Source organism: Hyla sarda, chromosome 5 (assembly GCF_029499605.1).
Source record: "Hyla sarda isolate aHylSar1 chromosome 5, aHylSar1.hap1, whole genome shotgun sequence".
Taxonomy (NCBI): Eukaryota; Metazoa; Chordata; class Amphibia; order Anura; family Hylidae; genus Hyla; species Hyla sarda.
The window spans coordinates 212,179,602-212,201,810 of NC_079193.1; the positions used below are offsets into that span (position 1 = coordinate 212,179,602).

Here is a 22,209-nt window from a genome sequence, read left to right on the forward strand (position 1 = left end):
ATATAAAACTCAGTGTGTGTATGTTCCAGCATCACGTCCAAATGGCTAAAGATATTAACATGAAACTTGGCACACATGTTACTTATATGTCAACAACAAACCTAGGATAGGTAATTTCACCCTTACTCACCCCCATTTGCCAGGGTCAGGGTTTTTGTTTAAAGTCCCATACAAGACTATGGGAATTATATGTTACTGCATAACTTCCAAACTACTGGAGATATTTCGATAATACTTGGTCACATATTACTTATATGTCCACTTAAAATATAGAATAGTAAATTTAACCTTTAACTACCCCCCATTTGTGAGGGTCAGGGTTTTTGTTTAAAGTCCCAAGCAAATCTATGGGAAATGTATGTTCTTACATAACTTCCGTACGGCTGGAGATATTTCAATAATACCTGGTACACCTATTACTTATATGTGAAATAAAAATATATTAAAGTAAAATTAACCCTTACCTACACCCTTATATAAAAGATGTGTTTTTGTTTCAGGTCCCATGAAAGTATATGGGACTTCCAGTACCTTACTCCACAAGCTCCGCTCTGCATCTCCTGGTGAATGTGTCTGTCATAGCCACACCCCATCTCACAAAGACATGCCCACTGTTTAAGTCCCACCCCTTTTATTATCTACCCTTTTTGTGCATCGGTCTAGCTTGCAAATCACGCCTAGTCCCACAAAGCCACGTCCCCTTCTTTTTTTAGCTTACAATATCTTCATCACAAATCAGTCCCACCTAAGGACAGGATATGAGGATGGGATATGAGAACAGCATATGATCTACATAAACACACTGTGTGAGCAGGACCGGAACACAAACACCAGTAAATAAGAAGCGCTATTTGTACAAGCGGTGAGATGTTACTGTGTAAGCCGAGAGACTGTTCTCTCCAGAGAATGCAGAGCAGGAAAAATATACTGAAGCAAAAGGAGAAGAAATATACAAAAGAAAAGAAGAGTTCAAAACATTGTCAGATGTAGCAGAGCGGAGTTTGTTTATTCGCAGTATACTTATTACATAACAATCCATATGGTTTTGTTATGGATAATAGATATAAAATGAAGATCATTCTTCTAAGATGGTAGTTACATCCTGTACTACAATGGGGATCAAAAGTTTGGGCACCCCAGATAAAAATTTGTATTAATGTGCATAAAGAAGCCAAGGAAAAATGGAAAAATCTCCAAAAGGCATCAAATTACAGATTAGACATTCTTATAATATGTCAACAAAAGTTAGATTTTATTTCGATCATTTACACTTTCAAAAGAAGAGAAAACAATAAAAAATGGCGTCTTCAAAAGTTTGGGCACCCTGCAGAGTTATTATCTTGTACTGCCCCCTTTGGCAAGTATCACAGCTTGTAAATGCTTTTTGTAGCCAGCCAAGAGTCTTTCAATTCTTGTTTGAGGTATCTTTGCCCATTCTTCCTTACAAAAGTCTTCGTGTTCTTTGAGATTTCTGGGCTGTCTGTCACGCACTGCTCTTTCAAGGTCTATCCATGGATTTTCAATTATGTTGAGGTCAGGAGATTGTGAACAATTGTCTCTATAAGATAAAAAAAGGCAGAGCTTCCCATGGGACAGTATATCTAATAAGGCCGGAGATGCACTGACCGGTTTTAAGTGTAGGTGCTCACCTGGGTTACCGTATATACTCGAGTATAAGCCGAGTTTTTCAGCACGATTTTTCGTGCTGAAAACACCCCCCTCGGCTTATACTCGAGTGAACTCTCCACCCGCTGTGGTCTTCAACCTGCGGACCTCCAGAGGTTTCAAAACTACAACTCCCAGCAAGCCCGGGCAGCCATCGGCTGTCGGGGCTTGCTGGGAGTTGTAGTTTTGAAACCAACCGGAGGTCCGCAGGTTGAAGACCACTGCGGCCTTCGACATCATCCAGCCCCCTCTCGCCCCCCTTTAGTTCTGTACAGTACTCACCTCCGCTCGGTGCTGGTCCGGTGCTGCAGGACTGTCCGGAGAGGAGGTGGCCCGGTGGGATAGTGGTTCCGGGCTGCTATCTTCACCGGGGAGGCCTCTTCTAAGCGCTTCGGGCCCGGCCCCAGAATAGTCACGTTGCCTCGACAACGACGCAGAGGTACGTTCATTGCCAACGTACTTCTGCGTCATTGTCAAGGCAACGCCTCTATACTGGGCCCGCAGCGCGGAGAAGGGGCGCCCCCAGTGAAGATAGCAGCCCAGAACCACTATCCCACCGGACCACCTCCTCTCCGGACAGTCCTGCAGCACCGGACCAGCGCCGAGCGGAGGTGAGTACTGTACAGAACTAAAGGGGGGTGAGAGGGGGCTGGATGATGTCGAAGGCTGCAGTGGTCTTCAACCTGCGGACCTCTGGAGGTTTCAAAACTACAACTCCCAGCAAGCCCGGACAGCCGATGGCTGCCCGGGCTTGCTGGGAGTTGTAGTTTTGAAACCTCTGGAGGTCCGCAGGTTGAAGACCACTGAGGGCGGATGATGACAAGAGGATGATGAAGGGGGGGTGTGGGATGATGACAAGAGGATGATGAAGGGGGGGTGTGGGATGATGAAGGGGGGTGGGGATGATGAAGGGGGGTGGGGATGATGAAGGGGGGGGTGTGTGGGATGATTACAAGGGGATGATGAAGGGGGGTGGGGATGATGACAAGGGGATGATGAAGGGGGATGTGTGGGATGATGACAAAGGGATGATGACAGGTGATGATGATGAGGGTCTGGATGACAGGCGGTGATGATGATGAGGATGTTAATGACGGGTCTGGATGATGACAGGGGGGGATGATGTATTTCCCACCCTAGGCTTATACTCGAGTCAATAACCTGGGATTTTGGGTTGAAATTAGGGGTCTCGGCTTATACTCGAGTATATACGGTAGTATATACGGTAGTTGTGAAGAATTCACAACTACTTGAAGCGTATAGGTGGATAGTGGTGCTGCTCTTCCGGTGTCAGCGTGGTTAGAACTCCAGCCGATGGATATGGTAGAAGGGAAGACAGGAAAAAGCCGGGTATAAAGAGCAAACCACTTCAGACGTCTCTTCAAAGGTAATACAACTTTATTACAGCCACATACAACGCGTTTCGAGGCGCATGCCTCTATGCATTTATTCCTCGGGAGCTATAAATTTCAGTGAAGTGCCAGATACTGGACTGTATTTCTCTGGTTTTGTTTTTGTTATCTTGTCTCTGCTTGTTGTTACGATAATTGCAACTACCACTTATAGAGGAACATGGACATAATGATATTTCTTTATGACTAATGCTTTTAGGTATGGCGGGATTATGATCTTTACGGTTTTTGCTAGGAGGAGAACATCTCCATCCCGGAACCTTTCTTGTTCGTCGTTAGTAAGCCGGATGTCCGGGTATCACACAGGCCGGAAGTTCCGCTCTCGTAGGTACGCTGAGTGTGAGTGAGGACGCGGTGAGTGAGGCCTCGAAACGCGTTGTATGTGGCTGTAATAAAGTTGTATTACCTTTGAAGAGACATCTGAAGTGGTTTGCGCTTTATACCCGGCTTTTTCCTGTCTTCCCTTCTACCTAGGAGATTGTGAAGGCCATGGGAAAACCCTGCAATTTACGCCTCTTGATGTAATCCCCCGTGGATTTCGAGGTGTGTTTAGGATCATTATCCATTTGTAGAAGCCATCCTCTCTTTAACTTCAGCTTTTTCACAGATGGCATCAAGTTAGCATCCAAAATTTGCTGAAATTTTCTTGAATCAATTTTTCCTTATACTCGTGAGATGTTCCCTGTGCCACTGGCTGCAATACAACCCCAAAGCATGATTGATCCGCCCCCATTCTTAACAGTTGGACAGAGGTTCTTTTCATTAAATTCTGTTCCCTCTCCAAATGTACCTTTGCTCATTCCGACCAAAAAGTTAAATTTTAACCTCATCGGTCCACAGAACTTGTTTCCAAAATGCATCAGGCTTGTCTATATGTTCATTTGCAAAGTTCAAACGCTGATTTTTGTGGTGAGGACGTAGAAGAGGTTTTCTGCTGATGACTCTTCCATGAAGACCATATTTGTACAAGTATCTCTTTATAGTTGTTACGCCGAGCGCTCCGGGTCCCCGCTCCTCCCCGGAGCGCTCGCAACATCCTCGCAATTGCAGCGCCCCGGTCAGACCTGCTGACCGGGTGCGCTGCAATACCTCTCTCAGCCGGGATGCGATTCGCGATGCGGGAGGCGCCCGCTCGCGATGCGCATCCCGGCTCCCGTACCTGACTCGCTCTCCGTCGGTCTTGTCCCGGCGCGCGCGGCACCGCTCCTTAGGGCGCGCGCGCGCCGGGTCTCTGCAATTTAAAGGGCCACTGCGCCACTGATTGGCACAGTTGGCTTAATTAGTGTGTTCACCTGTGCACTCCCTATTTATACCTCACTTCCCCTGCACTCCCTCGCCGGATCTTGTTGCCATTGTGCCAGTGAAAGCGTTTCCTTGTGTGTTCCTAGCCTGTGTTCCAGACCTCCTGCCGTTGCCCCTGACTACGATCCTTGCTGCCTGCCCCGACCTTCTGCTACGTCCGACCTTGCTCTTGTCTACTCCCTTGTACCGCGCCTATCTTCAGCAGTCAGAGAGGTTGAGCCGTTGCTGGTGGATACGACCTGGTTGCTACCGCCGCTGCAAGACCATCCCGCTTTGCGGCGGGCTCTGGTGAATACCAGTAGAAACTTAGAACCGGTCCACCAGCACGGTCCACGCCAATCCCTCTCTGGCACAGAGGATCCACCTCCTGCCAGCCGGAGCGTGACAGTAGATCCGGCCATGGATCCCGCTGAAGTCCCACTGCCAGTTGTCGCCGACCTCACCACGGTGGTCGCCCAGCAGTCGCAACAGATAGCACAACAAGGCCACCAGCTGTCTCAACTGACCGTGATGCTACAGCAGCTACTACCACAGCTTCAGCAATCATCTCCTCCGCCAGCTCCTGCACCTCCTCCGCAGCGAGTGGCCGCTTCCGGCCTACGATTATCCTTGCCGGATAAATTTGATGGGGACTCTAAGTTTTGCCGTGGCTTTCTTTCGCAATGTTCCCTGCACTTGGAGATGATGTCGGACCAGTTTCCTACTGAAAGGTCTAAGGTGGCTTTCGTAGTCAGCCTTCTGTCTGGGAAAGCTCTGTCATGGGCCACACCGCTCTGGGACCGCAATGACCCCGTCACTGCCTCTGTACACTCCTTCTTCACGGAGATTCGAAGTGTCTTTGAGGAACCTGCCCAAGCCTCTTCTGCTGAGACTGCCCTGCTGAACCTGGTCCAGGGTAATTCTTCTGTTGGCGAGTACGCCATCCAATTCCGTACTCTTGCCTCCGAATTATCCTGGAATAATGAGGCCCTCTGCGCGACCTTTAAAAAAGGCCTATCCAGCAACATTAAAGATGTTCTGGCCGCACGAGAAATTCCTGCTAACCTGCATGAACTTATTCATCTGACCACCCGCATTGACATGCGTTTTTCCGAAAGGCGTCAGGAGCTCCGCCAGGATATGGACTTTGTTCGCACGAGGCGTTTTTTCTCCCCGGCTCCTCTCTCCTCTGGTCCTCTGCAATCCGTTCCTGTGCCTCCCGCCGTGGAGGCTATGCAAGTTGACCGGTCTCGCTTGACACCTCAAGAGAGGACACGACGCCGCATGGAGAATCTGTGCCTGTACTGTGCCGGTACCGAACACTTCTTGAAGGATTGTCCTCCCCGCCTGGAAAGACGTACGCTGACTCCGCACAAAGGTGAGACAGTTCTTGATGTCAACTCTGCTTCTCCACGCCTTACTGTGCCTGTGCGGATATCTTCCTCTACCTTCTCCTTCTCTACTATGGCCTTCTTGGATTCCGGATCTGCAGGAAATTTTATTTTGGCCTCTCTCATCAACAGGTTCAACATCCCGGTGACCAGTCTCGCCAGACCCCTCTACATCAATTCTGTTAACAATGAAAGATTGGACTGTACCATGCGTTACCGCACGGAACCTCTCCTAATGTGCATCGGACCTCATCACGAAAAAATTGAGTTTTTGGTCCTCTCCAACTGCACTTCCGAAATTCTTCTTGGATTACCGTGGCTTCAACGCCATTCCCCAACCCTTGATTGGTCCACAGGAGAAATCAAGAGCTGTGGTACTTCTTGTTTCAAGGACTGTCTTAAACCGGTTCCCAGTACTCCCTGCCGTGACCCTGTGGTTCCTCCTGTAACCGGTCTTCCTAAGGCTTATATGGACTATGCTGACGTGTTTTGCAAAAAGCAAGCTGAGACTTTACCTCCTCACAGGCCTTATGACTGTCCTATTGACCTCCTCCCGGGTACTACTCCACCCCGGGGCAGAATTTATCCTCTGTCTGCTCCAGAGACTCTTGCCATGTCTGAATACATCCAGGAAAATTTAAAAAAGGGGTTTATCCGCAAATCCTCCTCTCCTGCCGGAGCTGGATTTTTTTTTGTGTCCAAAAAAGATGGCTCCCTACGTCCTTGCATTGATTACCGCGGACTTAATAAAATCACGGTAAAGAACCGCTACCCCATTCCTCTTATCTCGGAACTCTTTGATCGCCTACAAGGTGCCCACATCTTTACCAAACTGGACTTAAGAGGTGCTTATAATCTCATCCGCATCAGGGAGGGGGACGAATGGAAGACTGCATTTAACACCAGAGATGGACACTTTGAGTATCTGGTCATGCCCTTTGGCCTGTGCAACGCCCCTGCCGTCTTCCAAGACTTTGTTAATGAAATTTTTCGTGATCTCTTATATTCCTGTGTTGTGGTTTATCTGGACGATATTCAGATTTTTTCTGCCAACTTAGAAGAACACCGCCAGCATGTCCGCATGGTTCTTCAGAGACTTCGAGACAATCAACTTTATGCCAAAATGGAGAAATGTCTGTTTGAATGTCAATCTCTTCCTTTCCTAGGATACTTGGTCTCTGGCCAGGGATTACAAATGGACCCAGATAAACTCTCTGCCGTCTTAGATTGGCCACGCCCCTCCGGACTCCGTGCTATCCAACGTTTTTTGGGGTTCGCCAATTATTACAGACAATTTATTCCACACTTTTCCACTATTGTGGCTCCTATCGTGGCTTTAACCAAGAAAAATGCCAATCCCAAGTCCTGGTCTCCCCAAGCGGAAGACGCATTTAAACGTCTCAAGTCTGCCTTTTCTTCTGCTCCCGTGCTCTCCAGACCTGACCCATCTAAACCCTTCCTATTGGAGGTAGATGCCTCCTCAGTGGGAGCTGGAGCTGTCCTTCTACAAAAAAATTCTTCCGGGCATGCTGTTACTTGTGGTTTTTTTTCTAGGACCTTCTCTCCGGCGGAGAGAAACTACTCCATCGGGGATCGAGAACTACTGGCCATTAAATTGGCGCTTGAGGAATGGAGGCATCTGCTGGAGGGATCAAAATTTCCAGTTATCATATACACCGATCACAAGAATCTCTCCTATCTCCAGTCTGCCCAACGGCTGAACCCTCGCCAGGCCAGGTGGTCGTTGTTCTTTGCCCGTTTTAATTTTGAAATTCATTTTCGTCCTGCCGACAAGAACATTAGGGCCGATGCCCTCTCTCGTTCCTCGGATGCCTCGGAAGTAGAGGCCTCTCCGCAACACATCATTCCTCCTGACTGTCTGATCTCCACTTCTCCAGCCTCCATCAGGCAAACTCCTCCAGGGAAGACCTTCGTTTCTCCACGCCAACGTCTCGGGATTCTCAAATGGGGACACTCCTCCCACCTCGTAGGCCATGCGGACATCAAAAAATCCTTGCAACTCATCTCTTGTTTCTATTGGTGGCCGACTCTGGAGACGGATGTTGTTGATTTTGTGAGGGCCTGTACTGTTTGTGCCCGGGATAAGACTCCTCGCCAGAAGCCTGCTGGTCTCCTTCATCCTCTGCCTGTCCCCGAACAGCCTTGGTCACTGATTGGTATGGACTTTATTACAGACTTACCCCCATCCCGTGGCAACACTGTTGTTTGGGTGGTCGTTGATCGATTTTCCAAGATGGCACATTTTATTCCTCTTCCTGGTCTTCCTTCAGCGCCTCAGTTGGCAAAACAATTTTTTGTACACATTTTTCGTCTTCACGGTTTGCCCACGCAGATCGTCTCGGATAGAGGCGTCCAGTTCGTGTCTAAATTCTGGAGGGCCCTCTGTAAACAGCTCAAGATTAAATTAAACTTCTCTTCTTCTTATCATCCCCAATCCAATGGGCAAGTAGAAAGAATTAACCAGGTCCTGGGTGACTATTTACGGCATTTTGTTTCCTCCCGCCAGGATGACTGGGCAGATCTTCTACCATGGGCCGAATTCTCATACAACTTCAGAGTCTCAGAATCTTCTGCTAAGTCCCCATTTTTCATGGTGTACGGCCGTCACCCTCTTCCCCCCCTCCCTACTCCCTTGCCCTCTGGTTTGCCCGCTGTGGATGAAGTGACTCGTGATCTTTCCACCATATGGAAAGAGACCCAAAATTCTCTTTTATAGGCTTCATCCCGCATGAAAAGGTTTGCCGATAAGAAAAGAAGAACTTCCCCCATTTTTGCTCCCGGAGACAAGGTATGGCTCTCCGCTAAATATGTCCGCTTTCGTGTCCCCAGTTACAAACTGGGACCACGCTATCTTGGTCCTTTCAAAGTCTTGTGCCAGATTAACCCTGTCTCTTACAAACTCCTTCTTCCTCCTTCTCTTCGTATTCCCAATGCCTTCCATGTCTCTCTCCTTAAACCACTCATCATTAACCGCTTCTCTCCCAAACTTGTTTCTCCCACTCCTGTTTCCGGTTCTTCTGACGTCTTCTCCATGAAGGAGATTCTGGCCTCCAAGACGGTCAGAGGGAAAAAAAATTTCTTGGTGGATTGGGAGGGCTGTGGCCCAGAAGAGAGATCCTGGGAACCTGAGGACAACATCCTAGACAAAAGTCTTGTCCTCAGGTTCTCAGGCTCCAAGAAGAGGGGGAGACCCAAGGGGGGGGGTACTGTTACGCCGAGCGCTCCGGGTCCCCGCTCCTCCCCGGAGCACTCGCAACATCCTCGCAATTGCAGCGCCCTGGTCAGACCTGCTGACCGGGTGCGCTGCAATACCTCTCTCAGCCGGGATGCGATGCGGGAGGCGCCCGCTCGCGATGCGCATCCCGGCTCCCGTACCTGACTCGCTCTCCGTCGGTCTTGTCCCGGCGCGCGCGGCCCCGCTCCTTAGGGCGCGCGCGCGCCGGGTCTCTGCAATTTAAAGGGCCACTGCGCCACTGATTGGCACAGTTGGCTTAATTAGTGTGTTCACCTGTGCACTCCCTATTTATACCTCACTTCCCCTGCACTCCCTCGCCGGATCTTGTTGCCATTGTGCCAGTGAAAGCGTTTCCTTGTGTGTTCCTAGCCTGTGTTCCAGACCTCCTGCCGTTGCCCCTGACTACGATCCTTGCTGCCTGCCCCGACCTTCTGCTACGTCCGACCTTGCTCTTGTCTACTCCCTTGTACCGCGCCTATCTTCAGCAGTCAGAGAGGTTGAGCCGTTGCTGGTGGATACGACCTGGTTGCTACCGCCGCTGCAAGACCATCCCGCTTTGCGGCGGGCTCTGGTGAATACCAGTAGCAACTTAGAACCGGTCCACCAGCACGGTCCACGCCAATCCCTCTCTGGCACAGAGGATCCACCTCCTGCCAGCCGGAGCGTGACAATAGTGAAATAGTGTACCACAACTCCAGTGTCTGCCAGATCTTTCTGGAGGAATTGTGCAGTCAAACGTGGGTTATGAATAGTTTTTCTCACAATCCTGGGAGCTGTTCTGTCTGATATTTTTCTTGGTCTTCCAGATCTTGCTTTAACTTCCTCTGTTCCTGATGACTGCCATTTCTTAATTACATTCCGAACAGAGGATATTAACATCTGAAAACGTTTTGCTATCTTCTTATAGCCTTCTCCAGCTTTGTAAGCATTAACTATTTTCAGTTTCAGATTTCTAGACAAATGCTTAGAAGAACCCATGGTGCTGATTGTTGGGGCAAGGTCAGATGAGTCTGGGCATTTAAAATCTTTGAGATTGACATCACCTGGTCTTCCCAGAACAATCCATCACACTGGCTGGTCTCAGCTTTGCAAAGGGGGCAGTGCATGCTATAAATTCTGCAGGGTGCCCAAACTTTTGCAGACCCCATTTTTTTGTTTTCTGTTATTTTGAAAGTGTAAATGATGGAAATAAAATCTAACTTTTGTTGACATATTATAAGAATGTCTAATCTGTAATTTGATGCCTTTTTGGAGATTTTTCCATCTTTCCTTGGCTTCTTTATGCACATTAATACAAATTTTTACCTGGGGTGCCCCACTGTATGTCCTGTGTGACCCCCCCTGCTTGGCAAAAAAATTATGATGCAATGCTTAACCCCTTAAGGAGGAGCACCGTAAATGTACAGCGCTGCTAAGAAGTACTTAGCGCACATTGTCGTACATTTACAGCGCAGCTTTCCTGGATCACCACGTCTCCGGACACGGTGATCGAAACGGGATGACTGCTGATATCTATCAGCAGCCATCCCGGCATATCGCCCAGGGGGTTCTTGAGACTCCCCTTGTCAGCGATCGCCGCGATTAGCCGGTCAATTCTGACCAGCGAATCACGGCTTTTCCGGGCTGATCGGATCTCTGGTGACCCGATAGCCCTGAAAATAGGGATGATCGGAGCTGTCAGATGGCAGGGGTGCCACCTCCTCCTATCCCCTGCGATTGGCCGATCGGCGAATCGCAGGGCAGGGGCGGGGGGGTCAAAGTTGAGATCCCCGCTCTGGAAGTCCGGGCAGAGAGGGGCAAAGATGGCGACGGCGGTTACTGGGGGGGACAGCGGCAGATAGCGGGGGACCGCCGGCACACAGCGGGGGACCGGTGGCAGACAGGGGCGGACAGCGGGGCACCGGCGGCAGCAGAATGTAGCAGTAAAAATCTGTTAAGTGATCTTCACTGCTGCATAGTTTCACAACTACAACTCCCGTATAGTGGTCTCCAAACTGTGCACTTCCAGATGTTGCAAAACTACAACTCCCAGCATGCCAAGACTGTCCAGGCATGCTGGAAGTTGTAGTTTGGCAACATCTGATGGGCCAGATGTTGCAAAACTACAACTCCCAGCATGCCCTTTGGCTCTCTGGGCATGCTGGGAGTTGTAGTTTTGCAACAACTGGAGGCACACTGGTTGGGAAACACTGTCTGTTACCTAACTCAGTATTTCCCAACCTGTGTGCCTGCAGCTGTTGCAAAACTACAACTCCCAGCATGACAGACCATGCATGCTGGGAGTTGTAGTTTTGCAACAGCTGGAGGTACACTGGTGTGGATAGACTGTGGTAGTCTGTTACCTAACTTAGTGTTTCCCAACCAGTGTGCCTCCAACTGTTGCATAACTACAACTCCCAGCATGCATGGTCTGTCAGTGCATGCTGGGAGTTGTAGTTATGCAACAGTTGAAGGTTAGCCCCCCCCATGTGAATGTACATGGTACATTAACATGGGCGGAGGTTTACAGCGAGTTTCCCTTTCAGTTTGAGCTGCAGAAAGTTTTCTGCCGCAGCTCAAACTCCCAGTGGGAAACCCGATGTGAACCGTTGCCCGTGTGAATGTACCCTAAAAACACTACACTACACTAACGCAAAACAAAGTGTAAAACACTACATATACACCCCTTACACTTCTAAAAACGGAACCTCCAGCTGTTGCAAAATAACTCCAAGTATTGCCGGACAGCCATTGACTGTTCAGGCATGCTGGGAGTTTGGAGGCACCCTGTTTGGGGAACACTATTGTGTCCGTCCCTATGCAAATCCCTAATTTATTCCTCAAATGCGCATGGCGCTCTCTCACTTCGGAGCCCTGTCGTATTTCAAGGCAACAGTTTAGTGCCACATATGGGGTAGTTTCGTATTCGGGAGAAATTGCACTAAAAAATTTGGGGGGCTTTTTCTCCTTTTACCGCTTATGAAAAGGTAAAGTTGGGGTCTACACCGGCATGTTAGTGTAAAAAAATTATACATTTTACACTAATATGCTGGTGTTGCCCCATACTTTTTATTTTTACAAGAGGTAAAAGGAAAAAAAGACCCCCAAAATTTGTAGCGTAATTTCTCCTGAGTACGGAAATAGCCCATATGTGTACGTAAAATGCCCTCCAGATGCACAAGAAGGCTCAGGAGTGAGAGTGCACTATGTACATTTGAGGTCTAAATTGGTGATTTGCACTGGGGTGGCTGATGTTACAGCAGTTCTGACATAAACGCAAAAAAAAAACCACATGTGACCCCATTTTGGAAACTACACCCCTCACTGAATGTAACAAGGGGTATAGTGAGCCTTAACACCCCACAGGTGTTTGACAAATTTTCGTTAAAGTTGGACGTGAAAATGAAAAAAAATTTCAACACAATTTTTTTGACTAAAATGCTAGTGTTACCCCAAAGTTTTTTTTAAAAAGGGGTAATAGGAGAAAAAGCCCCCCAAAATTTGTAACACTCTTTCTTCTGAGTAAGAAAATACCCCATATGTGGATGTAAAGTACTTTGCAGGGGAACTACAATGCTCAGAAGAGAAGGAGCGTCATTGGGCTTTTTGAGAGAGAATTTGGCTGGAATTGTACGCCATGTGTGTTTCCAAAGCCCCCATGGTGCCAGAACAATGGACTGCCCCCCCCCCCCACATGTGACCCCATTTTGGAAACTACACCCTTCACAAAATGTAATAAAGGGTACTGTTAGGATTCGGCAGGCTGGATGTGGATCCTCTGTGTCAGCGAGGGATTGGCGTGAACCGTAGCGGTGGACCGGTTCTAAGCTGCTACTGGTATTCACCAGAGCCCGCCGCAAAGCGGGATGGTCTTGCTGCGGCGGTAGCAACCAGGTCGTATCCACCGGTAACGGCTCAGCCTCGCTGACTGCTGAGAAGGCGTGGGACAGAAGGACTAGACAGAGGTGAGGTCGGACATAGCAGAAGGTCAGGGCAGGTGGCAAGGTTCGTATTCAATGGTAACGGCAGAAGGTCTGGAAACACTGGTATGGCAATCACAGGAAACGCTTTCACTAGGCACAAGGGCAACAAGATCCGGCAATGCTGGGAAGGGGAAGTGAGGTTATAAAGGCGTGGAGCAGGTGGAAGCTAATTACATTGATTGGGCCAGGCACCAATTACTGGTGCACTGGCCCTTTAAATCTTAGAGAGCTGGCGCGCGCGCGCCCTAGATAGTGGAGCCGCGCGCGCCAGGACGTGACAGCCGGGGACCGGGACAGGTAAGTGGATTGGGATGCAATCCGCGAACGGGCGTGTCCCGCTGTGCGAATCGCATCCCCGTCGTCAGTGCAGCGCTCCCGGTCAGCGGGTCTGACCGGGGCGCTGCAGAGAGGAGAACGCCGCGAGCGCTCCGAGGAAGAGCAGGGACCCGGAGCGCTCGGCGTAACAGGTACAGTGAGCATTTACGCCCACAGGTGAGGTATTTTCTTACTCGATAGAAATGGGGTTACAAATTTTCGGGGACATTTTACCTATTACTTCTTGTGCAAGTGAAAAATTTGGGGTTGCACCAGCATTTTTTTTTTTTTTTTTAGAATTCAAAACAAAACTTTATTTAGGCAATAAAGGATAACAATTCAGTTCGAAACAATGTCTCCGACAACATCACTCAAGATAGCACATTCTTCAACAAAAGGCACAGAAAGGATGGTTTCGGTAGTATCACAACCACCGAGTCATAGAGGCAGCAGAGACTCACATCAATAACCAGTTTCAAATGTCATCCAAAGAATTAACAGGGTAGAGTCGCAGAGGGTCAATTCCAACCCCTTTCTTATGCACAATAAAGTGTGTCAGGGAGACAATGGGGGAGAAAAGGAGAGAGAAAGCTCCAGGTGCCCGTAGGAGTCCGGAGGCGACAGAAAGAAAAAGGAGAAGCATATGGGTGAGGTAAGAAGGTAGATAAGAGGAAGGGAAAACATAGGGAAAAAACACAAAAAAACACAAAGCGGACTTGTCACTGACCTGGTCCCGACCAAACCGCATAGATGAGTCGAGAAATGGGATTGTATTGGTCAAGCGTAGCGACCGGAGAAGAGAAGCACAAGGTCACTGGGTCTCAACCTTCTCTGTATTGAGGGGATTCCAGAAATGTCAGCCAAGGGCCCCAGGTCCCAATATAACTATCTGTCGCCCCTTTTGAGTCCGACATCAGCTCCTCCATGCGGCAAATGAACAGTACCTCCCTATACCAGTCAGACACCGTCGGCGGGGAGCTGTCCTTCTAATGGCGGTGGATTACTGACCTGGCTGCTACCAACAGGAAGTGTGCCAACTTTTTGGCCGGAGTCCGGCGGGAAGATGGCATAATAGAAAGCAGCAAAGTCTTTGGCTCGTTGGAGTAGGAAACCCCAGTGATGGCTAGTATGCAAGAAACTACTGTCGCCCAAAAGGCACACAGGGACAGACAAGACCACCATATGTGGGACATCGTACCCACCTACCTGCCACACCGCCAGCAGAGAGCAGACACTGCCGAGTACATTTTATTCAGGACAGACGGCACTCTGTACCATCTGGAGACGATCTTAAAGTTTGTCTCTTGCGCTCTACAGGAAATCGACATTTTATGACACAGGGAGAACGCCGCTGTCCAGTCCGAGGCTGCAAAGGTGGTGCCCAGTTCCTCCTCCCACGCCTCTGCACCAGCATTTTAGTGAAAAAATTTTATTTGTCATTTTCACGTCCAACTATAGTGAAAATTCGTCAAACACCTGTGGGGTGTTAAGGCTCACTGTTCCCCTTGTTTAGTTCCTTAAAGGGTGTGGTTTCCAAAATAGTGTGCCATGTGTTTTTTTTTTTTTTTTTGCTGTTCTGGCACCATGGGGGCTTCCTAAATAAGACATGCCCCCAAAAACCATTTCAGCAAAATTTTCTCTCCAAAATCCCATTGTCACTCCTTCCCTTCTGAGCCCTCTAGTGCACCCACAGAGCACTTTACATCCACATATGAGGTATTTCCTTACTCGGGAGAAATAGGGTTACATATTTTGGGGTACAATTTTACTTATTACCCCTTGTAAAGTGAAGACAAATGGGTTTACAAGAACATGTTAGTGTAAAAAAAAAGATTTTGAATTTTCACCTCCACTTTGCTGCTATTCTTGTGAAACACCTAAAGGGTTAACAAACTTTCTGAATGTCATTTTGAATACTATAAGGGGTGCAGTTTTCATACTGGAATACATTATAGGGTATTTCTTACATAAAGACCCTCAAATTCACTTTGAAACTGAACTGGTCCCTGAAAAAATCCGATTTTGAAATTTTCATGAAAAATTTTAAAATTGCTGCTAAACTAAAAAGGTCTACAATGTCTTCAAAAAGTAAAAACATGTCAACTTTATGATGCAAACACAAACTAGACATATTGCATATGTGAATCAACATATCATTTATTTGGAATGTCCACTTTCCTTACAAGCAGAGAGTTTAAAAATTCGAAAAATGCAAAATTTTCAAATTTTTCAGGACATTTTAGATTTTTTTCACCAAGAAATTATGCAAGTATCGGCAAAAATTTTTCACTAATATAAAGTAGAATATGTCACGAAAAAACAATCTCAGAATAAAATTCATAAGTTAGAGGGAACCAATCATCACTTTTTACCCCCTGTAACTATTAAAAACACGTCCTAGAGCATGTAACCATTGTTCCTACCATGTTTCTGTAGTGCATGGCAATGAATGAAAAGCTCCGAAAATCAACTTATAAAATGTCCTGCGCTGTATGTTAATTTCTGTAAGTAGTCCATTGGGCGGTGCTGCATTCCTATTTAGTCACTGTGGCCAGAGCTGAAATCACGCCCCTCCCGTCCTATACACGCCTACATGGGCGTGATTAACAGCCCGGCCGCAGTGGAATCAGCCTCGTCTTCCCTGTCAGCTCATGCAGTTACAGAAGCAAGGAGCGCGAGTCTGCAGACTGCTGGAGTGCCGCTGGGTCCTAGTGCCAGCCGGATACATACACTCTCCTGCTGTCAGTGGAGAGATCAGAGCATAACATCTAGAGATCGGCGAGGGACACATAGGACATATTGTACTTCAATCCTCCTGTCTTCTTAGGTAGATTACTAAATGTTAGGTGTATGTATTATGTTATACACTGAAAAGGGAGTGTGGGGTATAACATAATTACAATTCCCAGCATGTCCGGAGAGCCAAAGTCTGTCTGTGCATGCAGAGTTGTACTTTTGCAACAGCTGGAGGCACACTAATTGTGAACCAATGGATAACATGCGAGTGTTTCCCAACAGCTATGCCTACATTTTGCTACAAAGTTACAACTCCCAGCATGCCCGGACAGCCAAAGGTTGTCCATGCACGCTGAGAGTTGTAGTTTTGCAACAGCTGGAGATACACTGGCTTATCTCCAGCTGTTGCAAAACCACAACTCTCAGCATGCATGACTTTGGCTTTTCGGGCATGCTGGGAGTTGTAGTTTTATGGAACAATAAATCCATAAAACTGCCCCTCCCCCAGTGGATAACTAGTACTCCCACTAATCCCTCCATCTCTGCCCCCCCCCCCCTCCTTCATTGATTATCAGCACTAGTGATCATCAGATTCACCCCCTCCTCCTTCATTGATTATCAGCACTAGTGATCATCAGATTCACCCCCCCCCCCCTCTTTTCAGTGTATAACATAATTTAATACATACACCTAACATTTAGTAATCTACCTAAGAAGACAGGAGGATTGAAGTATAATATGTCCTATGTGTCCCTCGCCGATCTCTAGATGTTATGCTCTCCACTGACAGCAGGAGAGTGTATGTATCCGGCTGGCACTAGGACCCAGCGGCACTCCAGCAGTCTGCAGACTCGCGCTCCTTGCTTCTGTAACTGCACGAGCTGACAGGGGAGACGAGGCTGATTCCACTGCGGCCGGGCTGTTAATCACGCCCATGTAGGCGTGTTTAGGACGGGAGGGGCGTGATTTCAGCTCTGGCCACGGTGATTAAATAGGAATGCAGCACCGCCCAATGGACTACTTACAGAAATTAACATACAGCGCGGGACATTTTATAAGTTGATTTTCGGAGCCTTTCATTGCCATGCACTACAGAAACATGGTAGGAACAATGGTTACATGCTCTAGGACGTGTTTTTAATAGTTACAGGGGGTAAAAAGTGATGATTGGTTCCCTTTAATTAACCATGAATCTTATTGGATTTTGACTCTGTCCACTTTGGTACCGCATGGTCTGAATGAGACCATAGTGAATACTCGTTAAACTTACGACCTTTCTCTATCTTCCCATTCCCATTTAATTATTATTATCATCATTATTATCATTTTATTTTAGTTAATAATTGTGTCATATATATTTTTATATATAAAACTTTTATATTGTGTATGTATATTTGTAAGGTTAGAATTTGCCCGTCGGTGAGGAGAACGTCTAAGCCCTATTCCCTTACCTTTCCCATCCCGTTTTTCCCTGCCCCTCCTTCTCCCCTCCTCTCCTCCCCCCCCCCCCTCCCATTTTTCTCTGACGTGTCCTCTCACCTTCTGGATAAATTCGCCATTCATGTGATTCTTGTCATGCCTGATGAAGCTGCTGTTGCAGTGAAACGCGTTGCATGCTGGGAGAATAAACTACCCTTGCTTTTACCTATCCATGCTTCTTCTGTGACCTGCGCCATTGAAAGCCGGCACCTCTGTCTGAAGTCTGCCTCTATAGAAAACTGTGTGACCGATGAGGTTGGAATGGAAGAGTACCTACATAAAAGAAATGTTCTATTTCTGTACTTATGCACAGTAACTTTACCAGACTTGGTCGTATGACTAACTGACTGCTGTGTGCAAGCACAATCTTTTGTTGTTCCAGGTTTCCAAGCAACCGGAATGTAATTAAGAAATGGCAATCATCAGGAACAGTGGAAGTTAAAGCAAGATCTGGAAGACCAAGACAAATATCAGACAGAATAGCTCGCAGGATTGGGAGAAAAACAATTCAAAACCCATGTTTTACTGCACAATCCCTCCAGAAACATCTGGCAGACACTGGAGTTTTGCGGTACACTATTCCACTATAAAGAGATACTTGTACAAATATGGTATTCATGGAAGAGTCATCAGAAGAAAACATTTCTACATCCTCACCACAAAAATCAGCATTTGAACTTTGCAAATGAACATATAGACTGATGCATTTTGGAAACAAGAACTGTGGACCGATGAGGTTAAAATAGAACTTTTTGGCCGGAATGAGCAAAGGTACGTTTGGAGAAGGGGAACAGAATTTAATGAAAATAACCTCTGTCCAACTGTTAAGCATGGGGGTGGAGCATGGATCAATCATGCTTTGGGGTTGTATTGCAGCAAGTAGCACAGGGAACATCTCAAGAGTAGAAGGAAAAATTGATTCAATAAAATTTCAGCAAATTTTGTATGCTAACTTGATGCCATCTGTGAAAAAGCTGTAATTAAAGAGAGGATGGCTTCTACAAATGGATAATGATCCTAAACACACCTCGAAATCCACAGGGGATTACATCAAGAGGTGTAAACTGAAGGTTTTGCCAGGGCCTTCACAATCTCCTGACCTCAACGGAATTGAAAATCTATGGATAGACCTTAATAGAGCAGTGTGTGACAGACAGCCGTGAAATCTCAAAGAACTGGAAGACTTTTGTAAGGAAGAATGGGCAGAGATACCTCAAACAAGAATTGAAATACTCTTGGCTGGCTACAAAAAGCGTTTACAAGCTATGATATTTGCCAAAGGGGGCAGTACAAGATATTAACTCTGCAGGGTGCTCAAACTTTTGCAGCTGCTATTTTTTTGTTTTCTGTTATTTTGAAAGTGTAAATGATGGAAATAAAATCTAACTTTTGTTCACATATTATAAGAATGTCTAATCTGTAATTTGATGCCTTTTGGAGATTTTTCCATCTTTCTTTGGCTTCTTTATGCACATTAATAATTTTTTTTTACCTAGGGTGCCCAAACTTTTGATCCCCAATGTATATAATTTGTTGGACACCCTGTGATGTCCCAGTACGGGATATGCATCTCACAGTCCTATCAGCTTGAGTCCCTGCAAGTCCCCAGGGCTCACCTGCATTGTACCCCTATAATCTGTATAGTTGTATATTATGTGTAAAGGACCTTTGATATGGTCACATGGTTATTGATAATGGTTGTCACATGTTAAAGTCCCATGTTTTGTTAACCCGAGTGCACCTGGTGACCAGATGACCCACAGCTAGCCTATGGGCTCCTTGCTCAGCCCCCCTTTATAAGAGGGGGAGGTACTACAATCTCTCTCTTCCTCCACACTTTCTGCTGAGGTCAAGTCCAGTCCAGATGTTTCAGAGCCAGTGTCCAGCACATCTGGAGGCCTCAAGTCTAAATTACAGCCACAAGTCAGTAAGTCAAGTCATCTCTTTCTGCTGTCACTATCTTCAGTCAAGTCGTCTATTATAGTCAGCGTGGCTGTCCTAAATTCTGTCAAAGTCACTGCAAGTCCCAGCAAGCTGCGAGGTCCCCAGTGTTACTGGTCACCTCTCTGGGATCCTGGCCTAGCTGTAAAGACTGCACCATCTGTCTACCTCAGTAAAGCTACCGTTAACCCTGACCTGGCCTTGGACTCTAATTTGCCCTGTCTAACTAGGACTAGCGGTGCTACCGTTCTCGGTTAAAACCACGCCCTGGCGTCATGAACATCTAGGGGTTAACACCATCTGCCCTTGGGCTACAACATCTGCCCCATACACCTCACACCGCACCCCCGTGGTTCACCACACACCAAAAAGTCGTAGTGTATCAAATTTTCTGAAGTCTGGCTGTTTTCTTGTAGGGGTTATCCATAACCAATCAGGAGAAGCAACATTTCACCCAATCACTAACATCAAGTACAGAGTAAAGTCGTGTACTACACATTGTCATCAAGTATACATAGAGTCATGTACACATATCCATTGTACATTAGGGCTGTAACACTCACTACAACACAGTCCATACAAATGTCTATTATGTCTAATGTGAATTTTCTTGTATCCACGTGCACAGGATACTTTGCAGGCCAGAAGGTATTTCTGTTCCCACAAAAGCACGTAACAAAAGTCAAAGGTAACAAAAGTCAAACGTTAAAAAGAAAATGTCTAGCATAAAAATAACTACTGTTCTGGGGAGAAGTGTGTAATGCCAAGGGCAACCCAATCCGCCAGTGTCATGTCTGGCAACCCAATCCGCCAGTGCCATGTCTAGTCATGTACAGAGTGTTATACATATAGTCAAATGTAATATGTGTAGTCAACTGTCATAATATGAATAGTAAAATGTCATAAAATGAATAGACATAGTCCATAAGTCATGTTATACTATAGTCATAGGTATGTTGACATTATTATACATAATCCTTGTTCTCCAGTAGACCTTATTCTCTGTGATACAATTTCTTGTTCTTGTCAACAAACAGCCTGGAAATGGACGTTAATTGCAATGCCCCAGGACTGCATGTGGCCCCATGGCCATTTCACTCCTCAAAGCCTTCCAGGACGGACGTCGAGGGCGACTTTACTTAAGTAGGGGGGTTTGTGATGTCCCAGTATGGGATATCATCCTACAGTCCTATCAGCTTGAGTCCCTGTATGTTCTCAGGGCTCACCTGCAGTGTTCCCCCATAAAGTTCACAGATAAGAAGACGGCACGGCACTGCAGTCTCTTGGAACTGACACAATGTGGTATAACTGGCTGTATCTGTATCCGTGGTGGTCACCTGCCCGCACATCTCCCGCACTGCATGACTACAACTCCCAGAATGTCCTTACTGTAAGGGCATGCTGGGAGTTGTAGTCGTGCGGCGCGGGAGATGTGCAAGCCGGTGACAATAAATGTAATAACCTATTTTTCATGTTTTTTTCCCTCATCTCAGATCCGTGTATCCTGTGGACTTCTTCGGATTCGGTGGACTGTGTCGATGACCAGTGTTTTTTGTTTAATGTTAAGAAAATGGTTAACGTGGGCTTGTGGGGGAGTATTTTTCTGGAATAATTTTTTTTTAAACATGTTGTCTTTTTTAATTTATTTTTTATTTACTTGACAGGCTTAGTAGTGGCAGCTGTCTAATAGACGGACTCCATTATTAAGCTGGGCTTAGCGTTAGCCACAAAAACAGCTAGTGCTAACCCCCAATTATTACCCCGGTACCCAACGCCACAGGGGTGCCGGGAAGGGCCAGTACCTACAGGCCCAGAGCATCAAAAATGGCGCTCCTGGACCTGGGTGGTAACAGGCTGGCATTATTTTGGCTGGGGTGGTCCAGTAACAATGGTCCTTGCCCACCCTGGTAACATCAGGCTGCTGCTGCTTGGATGGTATTTGGCTGAGAATAAAAGGGGGACCCTATTTTTTTTTTATATTTAATTATTTATGCAAAAAAAAAAAAAAGCATAGGGTTCCCCCTACTTTAATTCTCAGCCAAATAACAACAAAGCAGCAACAGCCTGACGTTACCAGGGTGGGCGAGAACCATTGTTACTGTTCCTCCCCAGCCTAAATAACCCCAGACTGTTACCACTTATGCCCAGGAGCGCCATTTTTGATGCTCCGGTCCTGTTGGTACCGGCTATTCTGGACAGTATGGTAGATGTGTCATACATAAGCAAAACTAAAGCAAAAAAAAAAAAGCCTACAGAACTTGCTTACCAAAGCAACGATTATAAATGTCCCCGTATATTTATATTTTTGTTTCTATAAGTTAAAGGGGTACTCCGGTGGAAAACTTTTTTTTAAATGAACTGGTGCCAGAAAGTTAAACAGATTTGTAAATTACTTTTATTTAAAAAATCTTAATCCTCTTTTAGTACTTTTTAGCAGCTGTATGCTACAGAGGAAATTCTTTACTTTTTGAATTTCTTTTTTGTGTTGTCCACAGTGCTCTCTGCTGACACCTCTGTGCGTGTCAGGAACTGTCCAGGTTTGCTATGGGGATTTTCTCCTGCTCTGGACAGTTTCTGATACGGGCATCAGGTGTCAGCAGAGAGCACTGTGGACAACACAAAAAAGAAATTCAAAAAATAAAGATTTTCCTCTGTAGCAAACAGCTGCTAAAAAGTACTGAAAGGATTAAGATTTTTTTATAGAAGTAATTTACAAATCTGTTGTTTAACTTTCTGGCACCAGTTCATAAAAAAAAAAAAAAGTTTTCCAC

General features: G+C 46.6%; 1 protein-coding gene across 1 annotated transcript in view; it reads left to right on the forward strand.

Moving 5' to 3' along the window:
- Window positions 1-20,046, forward strand: part of BPHL (biphenyl hydrolase like) — a 97,665-nt gene extending 77,619 nt beyond the window's left edge. Inside the window, exon 8 of the mRNA XM_056521054.1 lies at window positions 17,880-20,046. The gene's annotated coding sequence lies outside the window, so the exon portion shown is untranslated. The remainder of the gene's footprint in view (window positions 1-17,879) is intronic.
- Window positions 20,047-22,209: the final 2,163 nt, after the last annotated feature.